At 40.1% G+C, this 20,840-nt stretch overlaps 1 long non-coding RNA gene across 2 annotated transcripts in view; it reads left to right on the top strand.

Moving 5' to 3' along the window:
• The window catches only part of LOC121395038, a 25,538-nt gene extending 9,023 nt beyond the window's left edge, over window positions 1-16,515 (top strand). For both annotated transcript variants that reach the window (XR_005962199.1, XR_005962200.1), the window contains exon 3: window positions 16,253-16,515. This is a non-coding gene — a long non-coding RNA (uncharacterized LOC121395038). The remainder of the gene's footprint in view (window positions 1-16,252) is intronic.
• The last annotated feature ends 4,325 nt before the right edge of the window (window positions 16,516-20,840 follow it).

Genomic DNA, 20,840 nt, shown 5'->3' with positions numbered 1-20,840 from the left:
ACAGGTTGCCCCAGGCCCTTTTACTTTACTCTAGGATCATTTTGGAGCAAGGTGAAGGGACCCGCTGACAATTTTGTTCACTTGTGTCTTGCAATAGTGTTGCACTAGGTCTACAGTCGCACAGTTTTTCAGAGGGCCAAAAATTCTCTAGATTTTCATTATTGTGTTTCCTTTATTGTTTTAGAAATTGCCTGTTTTAATGTGTTTGCAATTACTAGATTCTTATTTGCCTTGCTATGTTTTCATGTTGTTTTTTCAGAATATTGCTTAAGAACGTTATAGAGTTATAGTCGCTAAGAATGAATTTACATGCATCGGGTGTTTTATTGAGGTTTATATGGTGCTTTATGTTGTTTGCGGTGGTCATCTGAAATTGATGCGGTGTGGAATTGGGTGCAGTAGACAGTATTGCAGGTAGTGAACATACTGGGGCGGAGAGAGGTGGCGTTGGCGGGGGCGACGTGTGTGCCATTAGGCATTTGCTTTGCACACAGGTTGCCCCCAAGGCCCTTTTACTTTGCTCTAGGATCATTTTGGAGCAAGGTGAAGGGACCCGCTGACAATTTTGTTCACTTGTGTCTTGCAATAGTGTTGCACTAGGTCTACAGTCGCACAGTTTTCAGAAGGCCAAAATTTCTAGCTTTTCATTATTGTGTTTCCTTTATTGTTTTAGAAATTGCTGTTTTATGTGTTTGCAATTACTAGATTCTTATTTGCCTTGCTATGTTTTCATGTCGTTTTTCAGAATATTGCTTAAGAACGTTATAGAGTTATAGTCGCTAAAGAATGAATTTACATGCATTGGGTGTTTTATTGAGGTTTATATGGTGCTTATGTTGTTGCGGTGGTCATCTGAAATTGATGCGGTGTGGAATTGGGTGCAGTAGACAGTATTGGGCAGGTAGTGAACATACTGGGGCGGAGAGAGGTGGCGTTGGCGGAGCGACGTGTTGCCTTAGGCATTTTGCTTTGCACACAGGTTGCCCCAAGGCCCTTTTACTTTGCTCTAGGATCATTTTGGAGCAAGGTGAAGGGACCCGCTGACAATTTTGTTCACTTGTGTCTTGCAATAGTGTTGCACTAGGTCTACAGTCGCACAGTTTTTCAGAAAGGCCAAAAATTTTCTAGATTTTCATTATTGTGTTTCCCTTTATTGTTTTAGAAATTGCTGTTTTATGTGTTTGCAATTACTAGATTCTTATTTGCCTTGCTATTGTTTCATGTCGTTTTTCAGAATATTGCTTAAGAACGTTATAGAGTTATAGTCCGCTAAGAATGAATTTACATGCATTGGGTGTTTTATTGAGGTTTATATGTGCTTTATGTGTTGCGGTGGTCATCCTGAAATTGATGCGGTGTGGAATTGGGTGCAGTAGACAGTATTGGCAGGTAGTGAACATACTGGGGCGGAGAGAGGTGGCGTTGGCGGGGGCGACGTGTGTGCCTTAGGCATTTGCTTTGCACACAGGTTGCCCCACGGCCCTTTTACTTTGCTCTAGGATCATTTTGGAGCAAGGTGAAGGGACCCCGCTGACAATTTTGTTCACTTGTGTCTTGCAATAGTGTTGCAGCTAGGTCTACAGTCGCACAGTTTTTCAGAAGGCCAAAAATTTTCTAGATTTTCATTATTGTGTTTCCTTTATTGTTTTAGAAATTGCTGTTTTATGTGTTTGCAATTACTAGATTCTTATTTGCCTTGCTATGTTTTTCATGTCGTTTTTCAGAATATTGCTTAAGAACGTTATAGAGTTATAGTCGCTAAGAATGAATTTACATGCATTGGGTGTTTTATTGAGGTTTATAGTGCTTTATGTTGTTGCGGTGGTCATCTGAAATTGATGCGGTGTGGAATGGTGCAGTAGACAGTATTGCAGGTAGTGAACATACTGGGGCGGAGAGAGGTGGCGTTGGCGGGGGCGACGTGTGTGCCTTAGGCATTTGCTTTGCACCACAGGTTGCCCCACGGCCCTTTTACTTTGCTCTAGGATCATTTTGGAGCAAGGTGAAGGGACCCGCTGACAATTTGTTCACTTGTGTCTTGCAATAGTGTTGCACTAGGTCTACAGTCCGCACAAGTTTTCAGAAGGCCAAAATTTTCTAGCTTTTCATTATTGTGTTTCCTTTATTGTTTTAGAAATTGCTGTTTTATGTGTTTGCAATTACTAGATTCTTATTTTGCCTTGCTATGTTTTCATGTCGTTTTTCAGAATGTTCTTAAGAACGTTATAGAGTTATAGTCGCTAAGAATGAATTTACATGCATTGGGTGTTTTATTGAGGTTTATAGTGCTTTATGTTGTTGCGGTGGTCATCTGAAATTGATGCGGTGTGGAATTGGGTGCAGTAGACAGTATTGCAGGTAGTGAACATACTGGGGCGGAGAGAGGTGGCGTTGGCGGGGGCGACGTGTGTGCCTTAGGCATTTGCTTTGCACACAGGTTGCCCCACCGGCCCTTTTACTTTGCCTAGGATCATTTTGGAGGCAAGGTGAAGGGACCCGCTGACAATTTTGTTCACTTGTGTCTGCAATAGTGTTGCAGCTAGGTCTACATTCGCACAGTTTTTCAGAAGGCCAAAAATTTTCTAGCTTTTCATTATTGTGTTTCCTTTATTGTTTTAGAAATTGCTGTTTTATGTGTTTGCAATTACTAGATTCTTATTTGCCTTGCTATGTTTTCATGTCGTTTTTCAGAATATTGCTTAAGAACGTTATAGAGTTATAGTCGCTAAGAATGAATTTACATGCATTGGGTGTTTTATTGAGGTTTATAGTGCTTTATGTTGTTGCGGTGGTCATCTGAAATTGATGCGGTGTGGAATTGGTGGCAGTAGACAGTATTGCAGGTAGTGAACATACTGGGGCGGAGAGAGGTGGCGTTTGGCGGGGGCGACGTGTGTGCCTTAGGCATTTGCTTTGCACACAGGTTGCCCCCACGGCCCTTTTACTTTGCTCTAGGATCATTTTGGAGCAAGGTGAAGGGACCCTGCTGACAATTTTGTTCAACTTGTGTCTTGCAATAGTGTTGCACTAGGTCTACAGTCGCACCAGTTTTTCAGAAGGCCAAAAATTTCTAGATTTTCATTATTGTGTTTCCTTTATTGTTTTAGAAATTGCTGTTTTATGTGTTTGCAATTACTAGATTCTTATTTGCCTTGCTATGTTTTCATGTCGTTTTTCAGAATATTGCTTAAGAACGTTATAGAGTTATAGTCGCTAAGAATGAATTTACATGCATTGGGTGTTTTATTGAGGTTTATAGTGCTTTATGTTGTTGCAGTGGTCATCTGAAATTGATGCGGTGTGGAATTGGGTGCAGTAGACAGTATTGCAGGTAGTGAACATACTGGGGCGGAGAGAGGTGGCGTTGGCGGGGGCGACGTGTGGTGCCTTAGGCATTTGCTTTGCACACAGGTTGCCCCACGGCCCTTTTACTTTGCTCTAGGATCATTTTGGAGCAAGGTGAAGGGACCCGCTGACAATTTTGTTCACTTAAGTCTTGCAATAGTGTTGCGCTAGTTCTACAGTCGCACCAAGTTTTCAGAAGGCGGAATCTTTTCTAGATTTTCATTATTGTGTTTCCTGTATTGTTTTAGAAATTGCTGTTTTATGTGTTTGCAATTACTAGATTCTTATTTGCCTTGCTATTTTTTCATGTTGTTTTTCAGAATGTTGCTTAAGAACGTTATAGAGTTATAGTCGCTAAGAATGAATTTACATGCATTGGGTGTTTTATTGAGGTTTATAGTGCTTTATGTTGTTGCGGTGGTCATCTGAAATTGATGCGGTGTGGAATTGGGTGCAGTAGACAGTATTGCAGGTAGTGAACATACTGGGGCGGAGAGAGGTGGCGTTGGCGGGGGCGACGTGTGTGCCTTAGGCATTTGCTTTGCACACAGGTTGCCCCATGGCCCTTTTACTTTGCTCTAGGATCATTTTGGAGCAAGGTGAAGGGACCCGCTGACAATTTTGTTCACTTGTGTCTTGCAATAGTGTTGCACTAGGTCTACAGTCGCACAGTTTTTCAGAAGGCCAAAAATTTTCTAGATTTTCATTATTGTGTTTCCTTTATTGTTTTAGAAATTGCTGTTTTATGTGTTTGCAATTACTAGATTCTTATTTGCCTTGCTATGTTTTCATGTCGTTTTTCAGAATATTGCTTAAGAACGTTATAGAGTTATAGTCGCTAAGAATGAATTTACATGCATTGGGTGTTTTATTGAGGTTTATAGTGCTTTATGTTGTTGCAGTGGTCATCTGAAATTGATGCGGTGTGGAATTGGGTGCAGTAGACAGTATTGCAGGTAGTGAACATACTGGGGCGGAGAGAGGTGGCGTTGGCGGGGGCGACGTGTGTGCCTTAGGCATTTGCTTTGCACACAGGTTGCCCCACGGCCCTTTTACTTTGCTCTAGGATCATTTTGGAGCAAGGTGAAGGGACCCGCTGACAATTTTGTTCACTTGTGTCTTGCAATAGTGTTGCGCTAGGTCTACATTCGCACAAGTTTTCAGAAGGCCAGAATTTTCTAGCTTTTCATTATTGTGTTTCCTGTATTGTTTTAGAAATTGCTGTTTTATGTGTTTGCAATTACTAGATTCTTATTTGCCTTGCTATGTTTTCATGTCGTTTTTCAGAATATTGCTTAAGAACGTTATAGAGTTATAGTCGCTAAGAATGAATTTACATGCATCGGGTGTTTTATTGAGGTTTATAGTGCTTTATGTTGTTGCAGTGGTCATCTGAAATTGATGCGGTGTGGAATTGGGTGCAGTAGACAGTATTGCAGGTAGTGAACATACTGGGGCGGAGAGAGGTGGCGTTGGCGGGGCGACGTGTGTGCCTTAGGCATTTGCTTTGCACACAGGTTGCCCCACGGCCCTTTTACTTTGCTCTAGGATCATTTTGGAGCAAGGTGAAGGGACCCGCTGACAATTTTGTTCACTTGTGTCTTGCAATAGTGTTGCACTATGTCTACAGTCGCACAGTTTTTCAGAAGGCCAAAAATTTCTAGATTTTCATTATTGTGTTTCCTTTATTGTTTTAGAAATTGCTGTTTTATGTGTTTGCAATTACTAGATTCTTATTTGCCTTGCTATGTTTTCATGTCGTTTTTCAGAATATTGCTTAAGAACGTTATAGAGTTATAGTCGCTAAGAATGAATTTACATGCATTGGGTGTTTTATTGAGGTTTATAGTGCTTTATGTTGTTGCAGTGGTCATCTGAAATTGATGCGGTGTGGAATTGGGTGCAGTAGACAGTATTGCAGGGTAGTGAACATACTGGGGCGGAGAGAGGTGGCGTTGGCGGGGGCGACGTGTGTGCCTTAGGCATTTGCTTTGCACACAGGTTGCCCCACGGCCCTTTTACTTTGCTCTAGGATCATTTTGGAGCAAGGTGAAGGGACCCGCTGACAATTTTGTTCACTTGTGTCTTGCAATAGTGTTGCACTAGGTCTACAGTCGCACAGTTTTTCAGAAGGCCAAAATTTTCTAGATTTTCATTATTGTGTTTCCTTTATTGTTTTAGAAATTGCTGTTTTATGTGTTTGCAATTACTAGATTCTTATTTGCCTTGCTATGTTTTCATGTCGTTTTTCAGAATATTGCTTAAGAACGTTTATAGAGTTATAGTCGCTAAGAATGAATTTACATGCATTGGGTGTTTTATTGAGGTTTATAGTGCTTTATGTTGTTTGCAGTGGTCATCTGAAATTGATGCGGTGTGGAATTGGGTGCAGTAGACAGTATTGCAGGTAGTGAACATACTGGGGCGGAGAGAGGTGGCGTTGGCGGGGGCGACGTGTGTGCCTTAGGCATTTGCTTTGCACACAGGTTGCCCCACGGCCCTTTTACTTTGCTCTAGGATCATTTTGGAGCAAGGTGAAGGGACCCGCTGACAATTTTGTTCACTTGTGTCTTGCAATAGTGTTGCACTATGTCTACAGTCGCACAGTTTTTCAGAAGGCCAAAAATTTCTAGATTTTCATTATTGTGTTTCCTTTATTGTTTTAGAAATTGCTGTTTTATGTGTTTGCAATTACTAGATTCTTATTTGCCTTGCTATGTTTTCATGTCGTTTTTCAGAATATTGCTTAAGAACGTTATAGAGTTATAGTCGCTAAGAATGAATTTACATGCATTGGGTGTTTTATTGAGGTTTATAGTGCTTTATGTTGTTGCAGTGGTCATCTGAAATTGATGCGGTGTGGAATTGGGTGCAGTAGACAGTATTGCAGGTAGTGAACATACTGGGGCGGAGAGAGGTGGCGTTGGCGGGGGCGACGTGTGTGCCTTAGGCATTTGCTTTGCACACAGGTTGCCCCACGGCCCTTTTACTTTGCTCTAGGATCATTTTGGAGCAAGGTGAAGGGACCCGCTGACAATTTTGTTCACTTGTGTCTTGCAATAGTGTTGCACTAGGTCTACAGTCGCCACAGTTTTCAGAAGGCCAAAAATTTCTAGATTTTCATTATTGTGTTTCCTTTATTGTTTTAGAAATTGCTGTTTTATGTGTTTGCAATTACTAGATTCTTATTTGCCTTGCTATGTTTTCATGTCGTTTTTCAGAATATTGCTTAAGAACGTTATAGAGTTATAGTCGCTAAGAATGAATTTACATGCATTGGGTGTTTTATTGAGGTTTATAGTGCTTTATGTTGTTGCAGTGGTCATCTGAAATTGATGCGGTGTGGAATTGGGTGCAGTAGACAGTATTGCAGGTAGTGAACATACTGGGGCGGAGAGAGGTGGCGTTGGCGGGGGCGACGTGTGTGCCTTAGGCATTTGCTTTGCACACAGGTTGCCCCACGGCCCTTTTACTTTGCTCTAGGATCATTTTGGAGCAAGGTGAAGGGACCCGCTGACAATTTTGTTCACTTGTGTCTTGCAATAGTGTTGCACTAGGTCTACAGTCGCACAGTTTTTCAGAAGGCCAAAAATTCTCTAGATTTTCATTATTGTGTTTCCTTTATTGTTTTAGAAATTGCTGTTTTATGTGTTTGCAATTACTAGATTCTTATTTGCCTTGCTATGTTTTCATGTCGTTTTTCAGAATATTGCTTAAGAACGTTATAGAGTTATAGTCGCTAAGAATGAATTTACATGCATCGGGTGTTTTATTGAGGTTTATATAGTGCTTTATGTTGTTGCGGTGGTCATCTGAAATTGATGCGGTGTGGAATTGGGTGCAGTAGACAGTATTGCAGGTAGTGAACATACTGGGGCAGAGAGAGGTGGCGTTGGCAGGGGCGACGTGTGTGCCATAGGCATTTGCTATGCACACAGGTTGCCCCAAGGCCCTTTTACTTTACTCTAGGATCATTTTGGAGCAAGGTGAAGGGACCCGCTGACAATTTTGTTCACTTGTGTCTTGCAATAGTGTTGCACTAGGTCTACATTCGCACAGTTTTTCAGAAGGCCAAAAATTTCTAGCTTTTCATTATTGTGTTTCCTTTATTGTTTTAGAAATTGCTGTTTTATGTGTTTGCAATTACTAGATTCTTATTTGCCTTGCTATGTTTTCATGTCGTTTTTCAGAATATTGCTTAAGAACGTTATAGAGTTATAGTCGCTAAGAATGAATTTACATGCATTGGGTGTTTTATTGAGGTTTATAGTGCTTTATGTTGTTGCAGTGGTCATCTGAAATTGATGCGGTGTGGAATTGGGTGCAGTAGACAGTATTGCAGGTAGTGAACATACTGGGGCGGAGAGAGGTGGCGTTGGCGGGGGCGACGTGTGTGCCTTAGGCATTTGCTTTGCACACAGGTTGCCCCACGGCCCTTTTACTTTACTCTAGGATCATTTTGGAGCAAGGTGAAGGGACCCGCTGACAATTTTGTTCACTTGTGTCTTGCAATAGTGTTGCACTAGGTCTACATTCGCACAGTTTTTCAGAAGGCCAAAAATTTTCTAGCTTTTCATTATTGTGTTTCCTTTATTGTTTTAGAAATTGCTGTTTTATGTGTTTGCAATTACTAGATTCTTATTTGCCTTGCTATGTTTTCATGTCGTTTTTCAGAATATTGCTTAAGAACGTTATAGAGTTATAGTCGCTAAGAATGAATTTACATGCATTGGGTGTTTTATTGAGGTTTATAGTGCTTTATGTTGTTGCAGTGGTCATCTGAAATTGATGCGGTGTGGAATTGGGTGCAGTAGACAGTATTGCAGGTAGTGAACATACTGGGGCGGAGAGAGGTGGCGTTGGCGGGGGCGACGTGTGTGCCTTAGGCATTTGCTTTGCACACAGGTTGCCCCACGGCCCTTTTACTTTGCTCTAGGATCATTTTGGAGCAAGGTGAAGGGACCCGCTGACAATTTTGTTCACTTGTGTCTTGCAATAGTGTTGCACTAGGTCTACATTCGCACAGTTTTTCAGAAGGCCAAAATTTTCTAGCTTTTCATTATTGTGTTTCCTTTATTGTTTTAGAAATTGCTGTTTTATGTGTTTGCAATTACTAGATTCTTATTTGCCTTGCTATGTTTTCATGTCGTTTTTCAGAATATTGCTTAAGAACGTTATAGAGTTATAGTCGCTAAGAATGAATTTACATGCATTGGGTGTTTTATTGAGGTTTATAGTGCTTTATGTTGTTGCGGTGGTCATCTGAAATTGATGCGGTGTGGAATTGGGTGCAGTAGACAGTATTGCAGGTAGTGAACATACTGGGGCGGAGAGAGGTGGCGTTGGCGGGGGCGACGTGTGTGCCTTAGGCATTTGCTTTGCACACAGGTTGCCCCAGGCCCTTTTACTTTGCTCTAGGATCATTTTGGAGCAAGGTGAAGGGACCCGCTGACAATTTTGTTCACTTGTGTCTTGCAATAGTGTTGCACTAGGTCTACAGTCGCACAGTTTTTCAGAAGGCCAAAAATTTTCTAGATTTTCATTATTGTGTTTCCTTTATTGTTTTAGAAATTGCTGTTTTATGTGTTTGCAATTACTAGATTCTTATTTGCCTTGCTATGTTTTCATGTCGTTTTTCAGAATATTGCTTAAGAACGTTATAGAGTTATAGTCGCTAAGAATGAATTTACATGCATTGGGTGTTTTATTGAGGTTTATAGTGCTTTATGTTGTTGCAGTGGTCATCTGAAATTGATGCGGTGTGGAATTGGGTGCAGTAGACAGTATTGCAGGTAGTGAACATACTGGGGCGGAGAGAGGTGGCGTTGGCGGGGGCGACGTGTGTGCCTTAGGCATTTGCTTTGCACACAGGTTGCCCCACGGCCCTTTTACTTTGCTCTAGGATCATTTTGGAGCAAGGTGAAGGGACCCGCTGACAATTTTGTTCACTTGTGTCTTGCAATAGTGTTGCACTAGGTCTACAGTCGCACAGTTTTTCAGAAGGCCAAAAATTTTCTAGATTTTCATTATTGTGTTTCCTTTATTGTTTTAGAAATTGCTGTTTTATGTGTTTGCAATTACTAGATTCTTATTTGCCTTGCTATGTTTCATGTCGTTTTTCAGAATATTGCTTAAGAACGTTATAGAGTTATAGTCGCTAAGAATGAATTTACATGCATTGGGTGTTTTATTGAGGTTTATATAGTGCTTTATGTTGTTGCGGTGGTCATCTGAAATTGATGCGGTGTGGAATTGGGTGCAGTAGACAGTATTGCAGGTAGTGAACATACTGGGGCGGAGAGAGGTGGCGTTGGCGGGGGCGACGTGTGTGCCTTAGGCATTTGCTTTGCACACAGGTTGCCCCACGGCCCTTTTACTTTACTCTAGGATCATTTTGGAGCAAGGTGAAGGGACCCGCTGACAATTTTGTTCACTTGTGTCTTGCAATAGTGTTGCACTAGGTCTACAGTCGCACAGTTTTTCAGAAGGCCAAAAATTTTCTAGATTTTCATTATTGTGTTTCCTTTATTGTTTTAGAAATTGCTGTTTTATGTGTTTGCAATTACTAGATTCTTATTTGCCTTGCTATGTTTTCATGTTGTTTTTCAGAATATTGCTTAAGAACGTTATAGAGTTATAGTCGCTAAGAATGAATTTACATGCATTGGGTGTTTTATTGAGGTTTATAGTGCTTTATGTTGTTGCGGTGGTCATCTGAAATTGATGCGGTGTGGAATTGGGTGCAGTAGACAGTATTGCAGGTAGTGAACATACTGGGGCGGAGAGAGGTGGCGTTGGCGGGGGCGACGTGTGTGCCTTAGGCATTTGCTTTGCACACAGGTTGCCCCAAGGCCCTTTTACTTTGCTCTAGGATCATTTTGGAGCAAGGTGAAGGGACCCGCTGACAATTTTGTTCACTTGTGTCTTGCAATAGTGTTGCACTAGGTCTACAGTCGCACAAGTTTTTCAGAAGGCCAAAAAGTTTCTAGATTTTCATTATTGTGTTTCCTTTATTGTTTTAGAAATTGCTGTTTTATGTGTTTGCAATTACTAGATTCTTATTTGCCTTGCTATGTTTTCATGTCGTTTTTCAGAATATTGCTTAAGAACGTTATAGAGTTATAGTCGCTAAGAATGAATTTACATGCATTGGGTGTTTTATGGAGGTTTATAGTGCTTTATGTTGTTGCGGTGGTCATCTGAAATTGATGCGGTGTGGAATTGGGTGCAGTAGACAGTATTGCAGGTAGTGAACATACTGGGGCGGAGAGAGGTGGCGTTGGCGGGGGCGACGTGTGTGCCTTAGGCATTTGCTTTGCACACAGGTTGCCCCAAGGCCCTTTTACTTTGCTCTAGGATCATTTTGGAGCAAGGTGAAGGGACCCGCTGACAATTTTGTTCACTTGTGTCTTGCAATAGTGTTGCACTAGGTCTACAGTCGCACAGTTTTTCAGAAGGCCAAAAATTTTCTAGATTTTCATTATTGTGTTTCCTTTATTGTTTTAGAAATTGCTGTTTTATGTGTTTGCAATTACTAGATTCTTATTTGCCTTGCTATGTTTTCATGTCGTTTTTCAGAATATTGCTTAAGAACGTTATAGAGTTATAGTCGCTAAGAATGAATTTACATGCATTGGGTGTTTTATTGAGGTTTATAGTGCTTTATGTTGTTGCGGTGGTCATCTGAAATTGATGCGGTGTGGAATTGGGTGCAGTAGACAGTATTGCAGGTAGTGAACATACTGGGGCGGAGAGAGGTGGCGTTGGCGGGGGCGACGTGTGTGCCTTAGGCATTTGCTTTGCACACAGGTTGCCCCACGGCCCTTTTACTTTACTCTAGGATCATTTTGGAGCAAGGTGAAGGGACCCGCTGACAATTTTGTTCACTTGTGTCTTGCAATAGTGTTGCACTAGGTCTACATTCGCACAGTTTTTCAGAAGGCCAAAAATTTTCTAGCTTTTCATTATTGTGTTTCCTTTATTGTTTTAGAAATTGCTGTTTTATGTGTTTGCAATTACTAGATTCTTATTTGCCTTGCTATGTTTTCATGTCGTTTTTCAGAATATTGCTTAAGAACGTTATAGAGTTATAGTCGCTAAGAATGAATTTACATGCATTGGGTGTTTTATTGAGGTTTATATAGTGCTTTATGTTGTTGCAGTGGTCATCTGAAATTGATGCGGTGTGGAATTGGGTGCAGTAGACAGTATTGCAGGTAGTGAACATACTGGGGCGGAGAGAGGTGGCGTTGGCGGGGCGACGTGTGTGCCTTAGGCATTTGCTTTGCACACAGGTTGCCCCACGGCCCTTTTACTTTGCTCTAGGATCATTTTGGAGCAAGGTGAAGGGACCCGCTGACAATTTTGTTCACTTGTGTCTTGCAATAGTGTTGCACTAGGTCTACAGTCGCACAGTTTTCAGAAGGCCAAAAATTTTCTAGATTTTCATTATTGTGTTTCCTTTATTGTTTAGAAATTGCTGTTTTATGTGTTTGCAATTACTAGATTCTTATTTGCCTTGCTATGTTTTCATGTCGTTTTTCAGAATATTGCTTAAGAACGTTATAGAGTTATAGTCGCTAAGAATGAATTTACATGCATCGGGTGTTTTATTGAGGTTTATATAGTGCTTTATGTTGTTGCGGTGGTCATCTGAAATTGATGCGGTGTGGAATTGGGTGCAGTAGACAGTATTGCAGGTAGTGAACATACTGGGGCGGAGAGAGGTGGCGTTGGCGGGGGCGACGTGTGTGCCATAGGCATTTGCTTTGCACACAGGTTGCCCCAAGGCCCTTTTACTTTACTCTAGGATCATTTTGGAGCAAGGTGAAGGGACCCGCTGACAATTTTGTTCACTTGTGTCTTGCAATAGTGTTGCACTAGGTCTACATTCGCACAGTTTTTCAGAAGGCCAAAAATTTTCTAGCTTTTCATTATTGTGTTTCCTTTATTGTTTTAGAAATTGCTGTTTTATGTGTTTGCAATTACTAGATTCTTATTTGCCTTGCTATGTTTTCATGTCGTTTTTCAGAATATTGCTTAAGAACGTTATAGAGTTATAGTCGCTAAGAATGAATTTACATGCATTGGGTGTTTTATTGAGGTTTATATAGTGCTTTATGTTGTTGCGGTGGTCATCTGAAATTGATGCGGTGTGGAATTGGGTGCAGTAGACAGTATTGCAGGTAGTGAACATACTGGGGCGGAGAGAGGTGGCGTTGGCGGGGGCGACGTGTGTGCCTTAGGCATTTGCTTTGCACACAGGTTGCCCCACGGCCCTTTTACTTTGCTCTAGGATCATTTTGGAGCAAGGTGAAGGGACCCGCTGACAATTTTGTTCACTTGTGTCTTGCAATAGTGTTGCACTAGTCTACAGTCGCACAGTTTTTCAGAAGGCCAAAAATTCTCTAGATTTTCATTATTGTGTTTCCTTTATTGTTTTAGAAATTGCTGTTTTATGTGTTTGCAATTACTAGATTCTTATTTCCCTTGCTATGTTTTCATGTCGTTTTTCAGAATATTGCTTAAGAACGTTATAGAGTTATAGTCGCTAAGAATGAATTTACATGCATTGGGTGTTTTATTGAGGTTTATATAGTGCTTTATGTTGTTGCGGTGGTCATCTGAAATTGATGCGGTGTGGAATTGGGTGCAGTAGACAGTATTGCAGGTAGTGAACATACTGGGGCAGAGAGAGGTGGCGTTGGCAGGGGGCGACGTGTGTGCCTTAGGCATTTGCTTTGCACACAGGTTGCCCCACGGCCCTTTTACTTTACTCTAGGATCATTTTGGAGCAAGGTGAAGGGACCCGCTGACAATTTTGTTCACTTGTGTCTTGCAATAGTGTTGCACTAGGTCTACAGTCGCACAGTTTTTCAGAAGGCCAAAAAGTTTCTAGATTTTCATTATTGTGTTTCCTTTATTGTTTTAGAAATTGCTGTTTTATGTGTTTGCAATTACTAGATTCTTATTTGCCTTGCTATGTTTTCATGTCGTTTTTCAGAATATTGCTTAAGAACGTTATAGAGTTATAGTCGCTAAGAATGAATTTACATGCATCGGGTGTTTTATTGAGGTTTATATAGTGCTTTATGTTGTTGCGGTGGTCATCTGAAATTGATGCGGTGTGGAATTGGGTGCAGTAGACAGTATTGCAGGTAGTGAACATACTGGGGCAGAGAGAGGTGGCGTTGGCAGGGGCGACGTGTGTGCCATAGGCATTTGCTTTGCACACAGGTTGCCCCAAGGCCCTTTTACTTTACTCTAGGATCATTTTGGAGCAAGGTGAAGGGACCCGCTGACAATTTTGTTCACTTGTGTCTTGCAATAGTGTTGCACTAGGTCTACAGTCGCACAGTTTTTCAGAAGGCCAAAAATTTTCTAGCTTTTCATTATTGTGTTTCCTTTATTGTTTTAGAAATTGCTGTTTTATGTGTTTGCAATTACTAGATTCTTATTTGCCTTGCTATGTTTTCATGTCGTTTTTCAGAATATTGCTTAAGAACGTTATAGAGTTATAGTCGCTAAGAATGAATTTACATGCATTGGGTGTTTTATTGAGGTTTATAGTGCTTTATGTTGTTGCAGTGGTCATCTGAAATTGATGCGGTGTGGAATTGGGTGCAGTAGACAGTATTGCAGGTAGTGAACATACTGGGGCGGAGAGAGGTGGCGTTGGCGGGGGCGACGTGTGTGCCTTAGGCATTTGCTTTGCACACAGGTTGCCCCACGGCCCTTTTACTTTGCTCTAGGATCATTTTGGAGCAAGGTGAAGGGACCCGCTGACAATTTTGTTCACTTGTGTCTTGCAATAGTGTTGCACTATGTCTACAGTCGCACAGTTTTTCAGAAGGCCAAAAATTCTCTAGATTTTCATTATTGTGTTTCCTTTATTGTTTTAGAAATTGCTGTTTTATGTGTTTGCAATTACTAGATTCTTATTTGCCTTGCTATGTTTTCATGTCGTTTTTCAGAATATTGCTTAAGAACGTTATAGAGTTATAGTCGCTAAGAATGAATTTACATGCATCGGGTTTTTTATTGAGGTTTATATGGTGCTTTATGTTGTTGCGGTGGTCATCTGAAATTGATGCGGTGTGGAATTGGGTGTAGTAGACAGTATTGCAGGTAGTGAACATACTGGGGCAGAGAGAGGTGGCGTTGGCGGGGGCGACGTGTGTGCCTTAGGCATTTGCTTTGCACACAGGTTGCCCCAAGGCCCTTTTACTTTGCTCTAGGATCATTTTGGAGCAAGGTGAAGGGACCCGCTGACAATTTTGTTCACTTGTGTCTTGCAATAGTGTTGCACTAGGTCTACAGTCGCACAATTTTTCAGAAGGCCAAAAAGTTTCTAGATTTTCATTATTGTGTTTCCTTTATTGTTTTAGAAATTGCTGTTTTATGTGTTTGCAATTACTAGATTCTTATTTGCCTTGCTATGTTTTCATGTCATTTTTCAGAATATTGCTTACGAACTTTTATAGAGTTATAGTCGCTAAGAATAAATTTACATGCATAGGGTGTTTTATTTAGGTTTATATAGTGCTTTATGTTGTTGCGGTGGTCATCTGAAATTGATGCGGTGTGCATTTGTTGTGCATACAGGGTGCCCCACGGCCCTTTCATTTACTCTAAGATGGTTCTGGAGCAAAGTGAAAGGACCCGCTGACAATTTTGTTCATATGTGGCTTGCAATAGTGTTGCGCTAGGCAGTAACGTAACTAGAGGGGGTGCAGGCCCTGGTCCGCTCGCTCCCCGCTGCTCCCCCGGTAGTTCCTCCACTGGGCAGCCAAGTTTGGGAGTTTTACTTTGAAAGCAGCTAGTAAGTTGCAGGTAAAACTTAGTCCCTTGTAAAATGTATAATGTAGCAATATAATTCTTAATGAATCAGATGATAATCGAGCATAGGACTGGCCAGATATGGGATGACTTTGACGTAGTTGGTCAGCTTGAATATATTGCAATATATGGACAAACAATCCCTTTTTTGTTTAAAGGGTAAGGCATTTTTCAGTAGCAGTATGCACAAAATGTCTCTCTCTTAAATATATTGATAATGGGTTGAGTGCAGAGGACTCTTGTATTTTTCTATATGTATTTTGTGGTCACAGCATCATTGCACCCCCACCTAATGGTTTTAAAAATTAGTGGTGAGCACAACTTTCCCTTGTTTGTTATAGTTTATACAGGAGCAGTGACCAGCTCCATGTTATAGCTCCCACCCTTCTCAGCTATAGTCAGGTGATCCCACTGGTGTCTTATAAAAGGGCAGCCAAGTTTGGGAGTTTTACTTTGAAAGCAGCGAGTAAGTTGCAGGTAAAACTTAGTCCCTCTGTAAACTGTATAAAGCAATAGAATTCATAATGAATCAGATGAAAATTGAGCATAGGACTGGCCAGATATGGGATGACTTTGACGTAATTGGCCAGCTTAAATATATTGCAATATATGGACAAACAATCCCTGTTTTGTTTAAAGGGTAAGGCATTTTTCAGAAGCAGTATGCACAAAATGTCTCTGTCTTAAATATATTGATAATGGGTTGAGTGCAGAGGACTCTTGTATTTGTCTATTTGTATTTTGTGGTCATAGCCTCATTGCACCCCCGCCTAATGGTTTTAAAAATTAGTGGTGAGCACAACTTTCCCTTTACATATATATATTACCTGAAAAATATATACTTGTAGTTGATATATGAATGAATGCATGTATAATTTGTAAGTACACTGGACCTCTCATACAAATGTTCCATAGTGAAGTACACAAGCAGACTGAACATTAGAGAGGGAAGGGGAATAGAAATCGTATGTATATTTGTTAGTGTAAAACATTCCTTGGGTAAAATTAATAGCAAGTCATGCATTTAAATGTTAAATCTGTTCTCCAACTTTTCTCTGCTCACAAACAGGCCCTGGGTGTGAATCTCCAGACTTCTGTGAATCTCCAGACTTCTCCTGATTCATGGCTGCTCTTGGAAAGGACGAGCCTATGGACCTCCTACATAATCTGACAGTTCGATAACTAGGAGGAGCTGACACCCACAGCAAAGTTTCGGCAAAACGTTTCAGTGTTACGCAACATATGCAACAAACACATGAAAGGAAACTACAAATGTTATCTGTAATTAAGAATGCCTTATTTTTGTCCATAAATAAAATAATTATTTTCAAACATGCTTGTGTAATATTTATTTGTTGTATTAAATTTTCCTCTAGCGGTATTATTAATCTAGTCAATACTGATGTTAGTACAGAGGATGCTTCAGCAGCAAGTAGTCAGCATAATGAGCTTCCAAATTCAGTCGTAGTGCAGGTTTCCCCAGTAGCCACTTTCACTGGTATATGTAGCATTAAATAAGGAGCAGCACTACTCAATATCTTAAAATTAAAAGTGCCTTTATTACATTATTTTCTTGGCTTTGCAGTTAAGTTTCGGCGCTTCCTTGGCCCTCTATCAAGCTATCAAATACAAAGAATGATGCCAATGAGTGGCATAGTGAGACATCAAGTATTCTATAAAGTCTGCAGTTCTGTAGCATCATTAATTGTATCATTTATTCTATTTCTATATGTGACTTTGGCAGTTTATGTAGTTAAAGGGGTTGTTCTACTTTTCAATACTTTTTCAGTTCAGTTGTTTTCAGAATTTTACCAGAAAAAATACCTTATTCAATTACATACAGTTAATTTTTTTTAATATTGAAAGTTAAAGCCTCTTTCATCAGCTTCTTGTGTCTTTCTGAAACAGTTTGGGGAGGGGGGTCGCCGCTTCTGTATCTGTTCTAAACTTATACATCTAAACTAGATACATTTCTTATGTTTAGCCCTGCAGAGCTGAATCCTTGACTTTTGTTAAAGGCAGCTGTTAGAATTGATACAATAGTTGCTAATATTCCAAAAATACTGCTGAGAAATGTATCAACTAATGGAGATATTGGAACAGTTCAGAATCTGTACATGGAATACTGAGCTGCCAGACTGTAGCTCCAGAAATTGGAACATTTACACTTACATTTTTGAAAAACTATCAAAAATAAAGAGAGTGTAGCAATTTCAGTCTCCTCAGTCCAGAGAGGATGCTCTTAATGCAGAATTAAACAAAAAAGAGAAAAGGAGATAGAAGGCACGCTAATCTATTGGAAAAAAAGAGAAAATGTCATATAATTGTGCAATAATCTGTACAAGCATCTCCCACCAATTTAATATACAAATTCCATCCAACACTTACAACTGACTTCTGAGAGGTGTCCCACTCATGAGGTCACAATAGTAAACACACTTGTGGGGTTATTTATCAAACTCCCCCTTTTTTCTGAAAACCAAATTTGCAGGGACTCCCCCCCCCATTTATTAATACAATTTCCCAAATTTTTCATCTGACCTTAATAAACCCCCAAAAAAATCTAGTTGTTTTGCACTATGTATTTTCCCCTTTAAAAGTCAGACTAGAAAAAATTGGAGACCAAAAACTTTTAAAGCATACAGTACAATGATTATAGCAAATGTCCCTCCCTCCTCAGACCAAATGCAGATAGTTATTCATTACTTCAGGCTGGTGCTCATATTGGCCCAATGAGTGTGATTTCCAAAGTGTCAGTTATTCCACTTGCATGAATATAGCACTTAATCTCCAAAACAATCCAGATGAATATATCACCGATACAAATCATACCTCTTATCAAGTCAAGTAATAACATATCTCCATATATGCTTATAACTTGGTGTATATACAATAAATGACTTGTGAGTGGGGAGGTTTAAATTTCAAACATTCTCCAAATCTAGAACCAGCAAGTACAATATACTGTGTCTCAAATGTGCCTTCCACAAAATGACTACCACGTGCAGGTTGCACTCTCACGTCATATGAAGCTCTAATATTATGTTAGAGTGCACCCAACATCTCCACTGTAGCTTGAAAGCTCCATGTGGGTAAATGAAAATCAGGTTCCAGTTGCTTCCAAAGTCTGTTCTAACCATGTATGCTTATAATGCAGGTAAACTAGCAATATTTCACCTACAGTGCTTACTGCATTAGTGTCTCAATGTGTCCCATAAGCCATGAGCCACAAGAGTATTTGGTTACTTGCTTGTACAATTTATTCAGACTATGGGCATTAAATCCATTGTCCCTCACAGTCCTTTCCAGGCATATACACTCACTCTATACTCAGCCTCCATATATCACTCAGACTGTTTGCCGGTTTTCTCTTGGCTGCTTCATCATGGCCTTCTCATATACTGTACGGATTATTGCACCATTAAATGGTATTCTTCTATTATACTAATAGATTAGTGTACCACCTATCTCCTGTTTTCTTTTTTACTTAATTGGTCAAAAATAAAACATGAACAACAATTGAAAGAGTTTTTATTTCTGGTGAACAATCTGAAAATAACTGCACTGAAAAAATCTGACTGAATAGATGTAAGACACACCCACTACTAATACATTTTAAGCATGCTGGGCAAATCTTTGTTTTTGCTAAAAGTGTCCTTCCAAATATCAGGGTACCCTACTGTGCTTCATACCTGTTGGCTCCAATCTGCACTCATTCCTGCCCGAAATACTGTTATGGCAAGTAGCACAGGGGTTACATTTTGGTCCTAACAGGCCCCAGGTAACCAATCTTTTTTTTTTGCAGGATTTGTCTGAATCACCTGAGTGCCTGGAAAAATGAAGATTAACTTTTTTGTTTATTTGGAATCTCTTGGGGGGGGGGGAGGTTTGGTATATTATTTGATTTGGTTGAGTACAGTATTCACAGTACAGTTTTCAGATAATTTTAAAATTGTGCATTTGGGCCTTTTCTACTCTATACTGAGTATTGCAATAATATATTGTATAAACAAATTGCATTTTGTCTTAATGTGACCATACATGGACCATGTAATTATTATTTTTTATTATTAACATGTATTTATATAGCCCAAAACATATTTCACAGCGCTGGCCAGCTTATTGGCCTATACAGTATATGGGGCCTGATGATGACCCTACCCAACTGATATATGGCTACAAATTAGGCAGAAATCTATTTGGCAATGACCACATTGGCTCGTTGATGAGGTCCTCACCTCAAAGCCTTCATTATTTTCACTGTGATCCAATTGTTTGGCCCAGGGGGCATTGTTTTGAACACTCCCTCCCTTTGAGTAAATTACCCCTTTAGGAGTACAGTGATATACATACAAAACATGTTAAGACTTTTTTTTTTTTAAAGGTAAATTTTTTTTATTGATTTTTTGTTTGTAAAACATACATTAAATAATTGCAATTGGTCAGCACTTACCAAACTTTTGATACAAAGGATTAATGCAGGCTGTCGAAGGGAATGGTAAAACTGGCTAAAATAAAGGATTATTTGAACAACAAGAACATGAAGAGTGTAAGTAATGCTCCCAGTATCTCTTATTTGTCATTTAAACCATGGTTTGCTGTTGTCCATAAACCAAACTGTCCATGCTGGATAATGAAATCAAAGGCTGAAAGCACTTGTGCAACTTGACTGCTAATGCCAACCAGTAGAAAACCAATGGTCAAAGCCAAAATTCTCCTTTCTGCCAGTCACCCCTAGCAGGTATTCCGTAAAAAGGCCATGACTGATGCCAGACAGACCTTTGCAAAAAAATATTTAAGCCAGTGTATTTGTACCACTTACCTCACTTAGGGCACTTTTCATTTGGAAATGTTGGTAGTCCTAAGGTAAATGTCACTGCTGGTGGAGAAATTCCAATACCTCTTCTGTGTTTTCTGTCATTTAAATGAATGGAAACCATCTTGTCTCCACCATTGGCAGGCAGTTTCCATTTTGTTTAGTGCTGCCATTAGTAATCACGGGGCCCCATACTACCCAGACACTGTATTGTATTTAACTGTTTGTGTTTGTTAAAATCAATAAAATTTACCTTTAAAAAAATGCCCTTCACATGCAAGGTCATGCCCTAGCCGCAACCCAGCCTTTATGGCCATGTCAGCTTACAATCTGTTACTTCTTTTATGTTAATTACAAATGTTAATTACAAATGTTGCCTTGTGCATATGTGTTTCTGGTAAAGAATTTATTAATGCCATTTATAGTGAACAGGGTATAGCAGCACAGGTTTCAAGTAAAACAGTATACTGTTACCAGTGTTGGACTGGTCCTTTTGGCAGCCAGGGCCCACCGGGTTTTTTCGTGGTGTCCTGCCGGCCCAGTCCAAACCTGATTGTTACTATTTTAAAGGTATAGATTGACAGCTTGAAAATATTGCAATATATGGACAAAGAGGAGGGCATTTTTTTAGTACCTCAATATATTGATAATGGGTTGAGTGCAGAGGACTGCTTGTCTTTGAATTTTGTGGTCGCAGCCTCATTGCACCCCCGCCTAATGGCTTAAAATGTAGTGTCAAGCACAACTTTGCATTTTTTGCTATAGTTTATACAAGAGCAGTGGCCATGTTGTAGCTCCCATCATTCCCAGCTACAGTCAGGTGATCTAAGTGGTGGACAAT

Source organism: Xenopus laevis, chromosome 6S, assembly GCF_017654675.1.
Source record: "Xenopus laevis strain J_2021 chromosome 6S, Xenopus_laevis_v10.1, whole genome shotgun sequence".
Lineage (NCBI taxonomy): Eukaryota > Metazoa > Chordata > Amphibia > Anura > Pipidae > Xenopus > Xenopus laevis.
Note: the sequence above shows the minus strand (reverse complement) of the source record. Positions and strands in the feature narration are given on the sequence as shown.